This window comes from Strongylocentrotus purpuratus, unplaced genomic scaffold, assembly GCF_000002235.5.
Source record: "Strongylocentrotus purpuratus isolate Spur 01 unplaced genomic scaffold, Spur_5.0 spur5_scaffold_7, whole genome shotgun sequence".
In the NCBI taxonomy this organism is placed as follows: Eukaryota; Metazoa; Echinodermata; class Echinoidea; order Camarodonta; family Strongylocentrotidae; genus Strongylocentrotus; species Strongylocentrotus purpuratus.
Window position 1 is genome coordinate 29,307,040 of NW_022145613.1, and position 10,171 is coordinate 29,317,210.

Below are 10,171 nucleotides of genomic sequence, written 5' to 3' on the forward strand. Positions count from 1 at the left end.
TTTATGAAACAAGAGTGTTTTCGACAAGTGCCCAAAGTTGGTTGGATTCATATTTACACTTGTGGCAATTTTTTCACCCGGTACTGCTTTTAACCCTATTTCTACAGGCTACAACACCCACAGTGTGTGGCTGGGGTGCTGTAGAAATACGGTTAAATAATTTTATAATGATTCCATAGCTACTTTAAATGTATTAAGTATGATACGTCATCGCAGGAAATCACGATGATTATTGAAAACTGCTGATTTTACCACGGTCGGGCAAAAATCCAAAGGGTAATGTGACAATCACAGACCAGTAAGATTACTAAACACTAAATAAAAGTGAGAGAGAAAGAAAAATAAAGGTTTGCAGAAACAAGTTTTCAAAAGGAAAAGTTTTCTCTCTCTAACATGATTTCAAAAACTTAAAAAAGCAAAAATTACACGATATCCGTAACTATGATCTACCACTTATTGGCCGATTCCTTATATGAAAATGTCTCCATTAACATTTTAGTGTCTGATTCGTGGCTGCATTGCACATCATACAAACAATTAATGTTTTATCATTTTATATACGGACATGAATATATACTTGTGCATGATATGCACATCTCTAAAACTTCTAAAAAATCTTTTGTTTTTGTTGTCATGTTCTCATTTTTTTTATTTAGGTGAGAGGCAGTCTTCAGTTGAAACATTTTATTCAATTCTGGCAGAGAACAGCAATGATTGCTGTGATGAAGAACCAACGTCTTCTAATGAAAGGTTTGTTTTATTCTTGATAGTGCCCCCCACCCCAAAAAAAAAAGTTTTAAAAAAGATACCTGTACATGCATGTATGGGAATAATGAAGAAAAAAACATTTTCTTAAACTTTGTAAACAGAAGGTCAGTGAAGAAAATGTTTTGCTTGTGCCTTTGGTTACTTGTGCTTTTGTCTTATATAATCATTAAATACACTTTCTACCATTTTCATTCAGTCCTGTTTCGAACAGGGCACTAGCAGAATCCAGGCCGGCATCCGTGGCACCCCAGACTCCACTATCGCCTGCCTACGCTCCTGCAGCATCGGAACGCACATCCAATGCTGACAGCGCACCCTTTACCAATGGAATGGAACTAGCTGCCATGGCATCCCCAGAAAATTAGGGTCTGGTTGATGTGAAGGTTGTATCGGATTCAATGCATACACGAACTCAAACAAATTAACAGGGTATCATGGAATATGAACATGTGGTGGTGGCACTAGGGTATTTCATGAAAAATTATTTTTGTGTGACAAAACCATGCTTTTTGCCTTAGATGAGAGTTGAAACATGAAACTTGCTTTTGCAGTGCCACAATAGGTTCCAGGCGTTATGGTAGTCTTGTGAATTTAGCTATCTTTCAATTTAATAATTTGTTTAGAAGTAATTTTTAAAAATAGAATAAAGACAATTGAATATTTACTGAATGAAAGTGAAACCTTTCCTTACTTGGAAATGACATTTCCTGGCAAGGCCTTAGCTTTGTTTGATGAAGTATTTCTTGGAACAGTGATGGGAAGCTTTACGTTAAGTTTCGAAACAAAACATGTACATGACGTGTGTCACAATTGAAAATAATCATAACTATAACTCAAGTTGTGTTTTCCACAGAATATGCACATGGAAAAAGTCATTTTGCTGTAGTAGATGGATATGATTAAATGTTCTTTATTTTTGCAAAGGGACCATATTTAGGATATACTTTCCTACGACATTGCCTGTACAAACTGAATGGTTCCTTTAACAAAGCTGTGACAATGGGAGAAGTCAGTGGTCAACTGGTTATATGAACAAATCAGTGTCCTAAAAAGTCAACAATGTATAGATATTTACCAATTAACACTATTTAACACAGGATGGTACACCTAGAAGTTTTACCCATGAGTTACTCACAACATAGATTCTTTCAATGCACTCCGAAATGGCACATTTTAATTTTGTTTCCCCTTTATTTTTGAAATATTTCATATACAATATACATTTCCCCTGACCACATATTACAATAACAGACAGTTATGTCATGATTATCGAGCTGATGAAGAATGTTACGGTTTATTTATTCATTTATTTCATTATTTACTATTAATTTTTGTGTTTTTTACAATTTATATGTGCAATTGTTGATGTCAACAACAGTTAAATTTGAATTAATTTAAATTATTTCATTTTATTATCTTTATCTTCTAATGTAACTTTAATTGCCACTGTCGTTAAAATGTGAGTTCTTCAAACACGATGTGCTGGTTATCCTTGATCACACAATGCTCGTTTCTGATTTGAGGTCGTGTATGTATCCAGTACTGAAAGTGTCATATGCCTAATTCAATGGAAGAGCTGTTTGATCAAGATCCTATGTTGGTATTTAGTTTGATTATTTATTGCTGATCATTTAACATCGGTACAAGTGGTGTGTGTCAAAAATAAAGTCACGTGGGTGTGTTGTTGAAATATTATCTTAACCACAAGGCAAAAAGAAACAAAAAGCTTATCATGAATTAAGTTTCACTCTAATCATCTTTGTGGAATATTGTGATGATAAATTCAGTAGCTTTATGAGTTTATGCTTCCTATGCACTTTTCTCATTGCAATTTTATATATTTTCGTTGATTATTCGTAAAATATTTCCTTTCTCCCGCATTCACTGTGAAACACATCCTCCTATTCTGTCAGAACACAGCAAAAAAACTTTGAAATAATAAACAAGTAATGTTACTGTGACAATAAGTACTAATAGTATACATGCATGTAGGGCAGTCAAACAAGTATTACCTAGGTTATAGATTACATATGCGAAACTTGACTTGTAAATATAGCTGTATATATTGTATTTTGCAAATAGATTTTTTTTTTCTTCGGTGAATAAATGTAAGCATCTATCTTTAATCTTCTTACGTGTTTTTTTCGAATTCTGAGAAGTCAAAATGTTTGTTGGGCCCGGGTTCTTTACCTACACGTATATAAGCCTACATGCGTTCTTAGCAGTTAGAGAAACAGTCATTATCAAACAAACATCATATATCTCATGAATTGAGAAAAAATGTCTTTAAAGTGCTACCATTATAACGCCAGCTGCAAGCAAAAACGGCCACAGCAGCTGCATTCAGTTGCGGGCAACTCTGACTATAAAGCTTTCAGCATGCAATGTATATTCCTGAATGAGGGAGAGAGAGGAGAGGGAGGGAGGGAGGGAGAGAGGGAGAGAGAGAGAGAGAGAGAGGGAAGGAGGGAGTGAGGGAGGGAGTAAGAGAGGGAGGGAGTAAGAGAGTGAGGGAAGGAGAGAGAGAGAGAGGGAAGAGAAAGAGAGAGAGAGAGAGAGAGAGAGTACTAGGGTTCGGCGAGTAAAACATTGAACAAATCATCCTTTCATTTCATTACATTCACTCAGTAAGAATTTCCCCCTCATTTCTGAAAGACGATTTAAGCGACAAAAAATGACGTATGCTAAATTATGAACTTAGGCCCCCTCTCATGTTCAGGAAAAAAAAGAGATTTGAAATGTAATAGGTCGAATTACATGGATATCAAATCATCGAGAAAATTTGGAAACACAAGTTTGAATAATGATGAGGGAGATCATCGGAACAGTTTGGAAGTGACCAAACCGCAGCTGAACAATACCATTGTTGACGTCATCACGCGCATCACCCTTGACACATAACGCATGCGCGTAGCACCCCGAAACCCTCCCCCTATACTTACTTAACTACAGTAAACAGTATAGTATTAATGACTGCTTTGAGAGAAATAGTTGTTTTTATACGCTCAAGGGAAGGTTAGAATTGTGCTATTGCCCGAGGCGTGCCGAGGGCAATAGCCCAATTGTAACCTTCCCGAGAGCGTATAAATACAACTATTTCTCGAATATTAAAGCAGTCATTAATACTTTTATATGCCGAAAAAAAAAAATAAATAAAATAAAAAAAAATAAAAATAAAAAACTTTTGTCGAAGATGGGATTCGATCTCTTGCGTACAGAAGGTGATGTAACTAAAGTCACCGCCTTAAACCGCTCGGCCATCGCGCTCTGTTACCTAACAAGCAGTTTTTTCTAATATATACATTAAAATGGATTGAAAACGGCTTCGCGTGGTGGATGCTTCGCGGCTGCTCCATTAAACGGGCCCTTCTTTTACATTTGCAATGCATATTGGCACGAACTTAGATCAAGATCTTTCGGCAGATGGTTTTTTTTTTTTTTTTTTTGGAAGTTTATTTTCGTCTTCATGTCAACAATGCAAGATGAAAATTGTCGGTAAGATCGATCGAGATTCAATTGTATTGAAATTACCGACCAATTCTTCGCACACGTACGGTATCCTCGATCACTCAGACCATTTTTTAACATGTAAACCTATGGGGTAACCATGGAGACTGAACTATTTTCCCGGTAACCACGGTTACTGGGATTTTAGAACTGTTTTAACCATGGTTATTGGGAATTTTACAGAAATAGTTAAAGTTTATGAATGCAATTTCGACCAATCAGATGGCTGGATTTCTTAAGTGAGGTATATAATCATTTATATGCTTTGTCTTGATTGAGCAAACGTCTTTTCAGAAATTTCTTTAATTCATTGCAATTATATAGCCATATTACACCGACATGTGTAACAGCCTATCAAGGTCATGTTTTGTGAATATTTTTTCTCGAAAACGGCAAAATAAGGTAGTGTGTGTATTTATTTCACTAATGATTGTATTACTTTATCATTGGTTGTATATCCAGGGGTTTTATTACGTATACTTCGCGTTTTTTTTCTTCAGATAAAAAACTGTGTTCTAAATTATTTATTCTTCTCGCTTATAAAGTATAAAATATAAAATTTACTAAATGTACATTGTAACTCTCACCAGCAGTAATGAAAATTGGAGAAGCAAAGGTTTATTTCTTCAATATATTTTTTATTTTTTAACCAGGTTGTGCCAGTTCTGTCAAACTTGATGAGTGATTCTGCATTTGAACTCGACCTTCAGTCAACCCGTGATGACATCAGAATCACATCCTCCGTGGTGATCAAGGATGAAGATGATGAGAGAATGGCAGAGGAGGAGGAGGAGATGGAAGACACTACTACATCCGGTGTCAAGGCAACTAATACAGTCATCGTCTGTCTACACAGTAAAAACGCTGTTTAAAAAAGTGATGTTCACTTACAGTTGTACACTATCTTAAACAACAGTTGAACAAATTGTAAACAATGTTGCTCGAAACGAAAGTAATTTTGTTAAACATTCGTTGTTTAAAATTGAATGACTGCTATACGAGAGCTTTTAGACAGTGTTGTTTACATATGACGTCATGTGTCTCGTGCCAGTAAAGTGCGCGCTGGCTAAAAGCTTTATTTCACATTGTTATGTTTAGAAACAGGTTCCTTGAAACTAACATGCAATTGAAATTAACATGCCACTTAGAAATGCAGTGCAGCTGTTCAGGCACAGCTCATTGTTATTCATATTAGATGCATACACACAATGCAAGTATATGCAAGGGTCTTCTGTTGACTACACAGATTGATACATATGTAAAAGCACATGGACATTGAGTCTGGATTAAACTACCAAAGCAACCACACGTGTTTCTGCAGGCTCCATTTTGTTTGTCTCTATACTTACATTTATTTAGCTTAATAGTTTTTACTTTCCAACCCACAACACAACACACATCATGGCCGACCAAGCTACCGACGCGCTTCTAAGTGACTGGGGATTCAATGTCTTAATTGAAATCACTTTTCTATTAACCAATTTGAAGTTTTTAACTTATAGCGTAAGTTCACAGTTACAATTTTCAGTATCTGTACGCAAATGTCCGAATAAAGGTAGACTTAAAATCGTCGCGTCATGCAGTGCGGCACTGATCGCGCACTCGGTTATAACGTGTGCTAAATTCCTTGCCATATAGATTGCATGTATCCCTATATATGCAGTTTATACGTGCGTGCATGCGCGCTCATGCAAAATGGGCACTGTTTTGGCGCTAATTCATGAATTGCAGATTACCCTACCATATTGTAGTCTTGTAGTCTTCATATACCTATATAGAGACCCAGAAGTAGTGGTGCACTTATTCAGAGTATCAAACCCAAATTATACCCCATTATACAACCCTTTTGTTGTAAACAACCCCCACTGAACAACAGCTCCTTTTTAAACAACTTTCTTTAAACAACCCAGTTGGTGTAAACAACCCCACTGAACAACAGCTCCTTTTTAAACAACTTTCTTTAAACAACCCAGTTGGTGTAAACAATCCCCACTGAACAACAGCTCCTTTTTAAACAACTTTCTTTAAACAACCCAGTTGGTGTAAACAACCCCCACTGAACAACAGCTCCTTTTTAAACAACTTTCTTTAAACAACCCAGTTGGTGTAAACAACCCCCACTGAACAACAGCTCCTTTTTAAACAACTTTCTTTAAACAACCCAGTTGGTGTAAACAACCCCCACTGAACAACAGCTCCTTTTTAAACAACCGTCTTTAAACAACACCAGTTGTTTAAATTGTGATTTTAAACAAGTTGTTCAAAATGTTGATCAACTAAGTGTTTAAACTTTAAACAACTCGAGTTGCTTAACATTTTAAACAACTCTTAGATCAGGTCACCCGTTAATCAAGAGTTGTTTAAACTTTTAAACAACTTGTTCACAAAATTTTTAACTGTGTAGGTAATTTGCAGTCAGCTGTAGTTGGTTTTCCCTTATGTTCTGTTTGTTTGTTTGTTTTTGTGTGTGTGTTTTTTATCAGCTGCCGTATCACTTTAGGGCGTTCAGTACATGAGCTGACATCTACTTCCCCCTTTTCAATTGTATTGCCAATGTTGTTCAAGGGTTGCACCCGCAAATAGTTCATTATTAAACATATATGTCGACTATACATTTGAGAATTTTTTCGGATCATAAACCATTTTGTTCCTTAATTTTTAGTACGCCACCCGATGAGCAGATGGTAGTGGAAGACCTTGAGGAGGAGAAGGAGGACCTGGTTGAGATGAAGGAGGACAACCAAGCGGAGAATGAGAGCATGAAGGAGGAGGAGGAGGGAAAGGAGCTTGAGAAGAATGATCCACCTGAAGATGGACTGGGAAAGGAAAACAAAAGTGAGGAAGAGGGGTACAAGACTGACGAGGATGAACTGCAGGAGACAGAAGAAAATGAGATCGTGGTAGAACCAGAGGTAGAGAAGGAGGAAGAAGAGGAGATGTAGATGGAGAAGGAGAAGGGGGTAAAGAAGGAGGAGGAGGAGGTAGGGAAGGAGGAGAAGGAGCTTGGATCCCGTGTGAACACCGATGATGAAGCTGATTACTCTGGTGGAGACCGCCCGGAGTCAGTGGCCAGCTGCAGAGTGCATGACTCAGGTAAGACATACATTATGATCAGTATGTTATATAAGAGGTAAATGTTGCTTCACCCTAAATGTGAACCATTTTTTGCTTCTAACTTGAAATATCATATTTCTAAATTTCGGAACGAGGCTAAAAAATATACTTATTAGCTACACAGTTAAATTTTTTGTGAACAAGTTGTTTAAAAGTTTAAACAACTCTTGATTAACGGGTGACCTGATCTAAGAGTTGTTTAAAATGTTAAGCAACTCGAGTTGTTTAAAGTTTAAACACTTAGTTGATCAACATTTTGAACAACTTGTTTAAAATCACAATTTAAACAACCGGTGTTGTTTAAAGACGGTTGTTTAAAAGGAGCTGTTGTTCAGTGGGGGTTGTTTACACCAACTGGGTTGTTTAAAGAAAGTTGTTTAAAAAGGAGCTGTTGTTCAGTGGGGGTTGTTTACACCAACTGGGTTGCTTAAAGAAAGTTGTTTAAAAGGAGCTGTTGTTCAGTGGGGGTTGTTTACACCAACTGGGTTGTTTAAAGAAAGTTGTTTAAAAAGGAGCTGTTGTTCAGTGGGGGTTGTTTACACCAACTGGGTTGCTTAAAGAAAGTTGTTTAAAATGGAGCTGTTGTTCAGTGGGGGTTGTTTAAACCAACTGGGTTGTTTAAAGAAAGTTGTTTAAAAAGGAGCTGTTGTTCAGTGGGGGTTGTTTAAACCAACTGGGTTGTTTAAAGAAAGTTGTTTAAAAAGGAGCTGTTGTTCAGTGGGGGTTGTTTACAACAAAAGGGTTGTATAATGGGGTATAATTTGGGTTTGATACTCTGAATAAGTGCACCACTACTTCTGGGTCTCTACATAGGTATATGAAGACTAGGGTAATTCTGCAATTCATGAATTAGCGCCAAAACAGTGCCCATTTTGCATGAGCGCGCATGCACGCACGTATAAACTGCATATATAGGGATGCATGCAATCTCTATGGCAAGGAATTTAGCACACGTTATAACCGAGTGCGCGATCAGTGCCGCACTGCATGACGCGACGATTTTAAGTCTACCTATATTCTGACATTTGCGTACAGATACCGAAAATTTTAACTGTGAACTTACGCTATAAGTTAAAAACTTCAAATTGGTTAATAGAAAAGTGATTTCAATTAAGCCATTGAATCCCCAGTCACTTAGAAGCGCGTCGGTAGCTTGGTCGGCCATGATGTGTGTTGTGTTGTGGGTTGGAAAGTAATAACTATTAAGCTAAATAAATGTAAGTATAGAGACAAACAAAATGGAGCCTGCAGAAACACGTGTGGTTGCTTTGGTAGTTTAATCCAGACTCAATGTCCATGTGCTTTTACATATGTATCAATCTGTGTAGTCAACAGAAGACCCTTGCATACACTTGCATTGTGTGTATGCATCTAATATGAATAACAATGAGCTGTGCCTTAACAGCTGCACTGCATTTCTAAGTGGCGTGTCAATTTCAATTGCATGTTAGTTTCAAGGAACCTGTTTCTAAACATAACAATGTGAAATAAAGCCTAAAGTTAGCCAACACGCACTTTACTGGCACGAGACACATGACGTCATATGTAAACAACACTGTCTAAAAGCTCTCGTATAGTAAATATAGCAGTCATTAAATTTTAAACAACGAATGTTTAACAAAATTACTTCTGTTTCGAGCAACATTGTTTACAATTTGATCAACTGTTGTTTAAGATAGTGTACAACTGTAAGTGAACATCACTTTTTTAAACAGCGTTTTTACTGTGTAAGATATAAATGATACTTTAAGTATTGTCAACATTTTAAATGTAAATTATCTCATATTTGTTCCTACAGTGGATAGTGTAGAGGAGAAGGAGAAGGAGCAGGAGAAGGAGCAAGAAGAGAAGCAGGGGGAGAAGGAAAAGGAGCAGGAGGATAAGCAGGAAGATGAGAAGGAGCTTGGATCTATTGTAGGAGAAGGTGAAGCTGATTATTCTGGTGGAGACCACCTAGAGACAGTGGCCAGCTGCAGAATACGTGACTCAGGTAAGATCAAGCATCATCAGTTTGATTCAGCCCCAATGTTTAAATTTGAAGTATTTTATTTCTACACATGAAAATGAGGACAAAATGCATAACAATAAGCTAAAACTATTTGATCATGTATATTATTTCTTAACCAGTTTATAACAAAGTGTTGACATTATGTTGGTCCAAAAATGTGGAATTCCCTACCTTCATTTTTACAGTCTGTCGGATTTAATAATTCATTCAAAAGACTTTACAAGAAACATCTTCTCTCTCTTTATAACGCATAATTTATTTTAAGACCACACCTCTAATACTAATACTCCCCCTTTTTTTTCTTTCTTCTTTTCTTCCAAGTATATGTTATTATTACTTCTGTGCCTGGTGCATTCAACTGTCAAGCCTTACTGGCTTTTACGGATGCACCATTTTCCATTTGTACTATGGTTTAAACCTTCATATTTTCTTTATATTTTGAATGCTGTCATATAAATTTATACGTAATTTTGATATTGTTATATCTCTTTGGTTACATGTTATGAAATTCCATATTTTATCTTTGTATATTATAACGTCATGATGATGGAAATAAATTTCAATTCAATTTGAATTAATATGTGTTACTACTGATAGTGGAGAGTGTGGACATCATGAGCGAGTCTTCGACTTCTCCAATCATGTTCAACGTCACTTACGAGTCAGACTACGAGTCAAATACATGCTCCGACGACAGTGACAACGGCGACGATTTCGAGCAGACACCGGATGTCAGTGAGGTCGTCAGCGACGATGATGATGGTTTTGAAGACA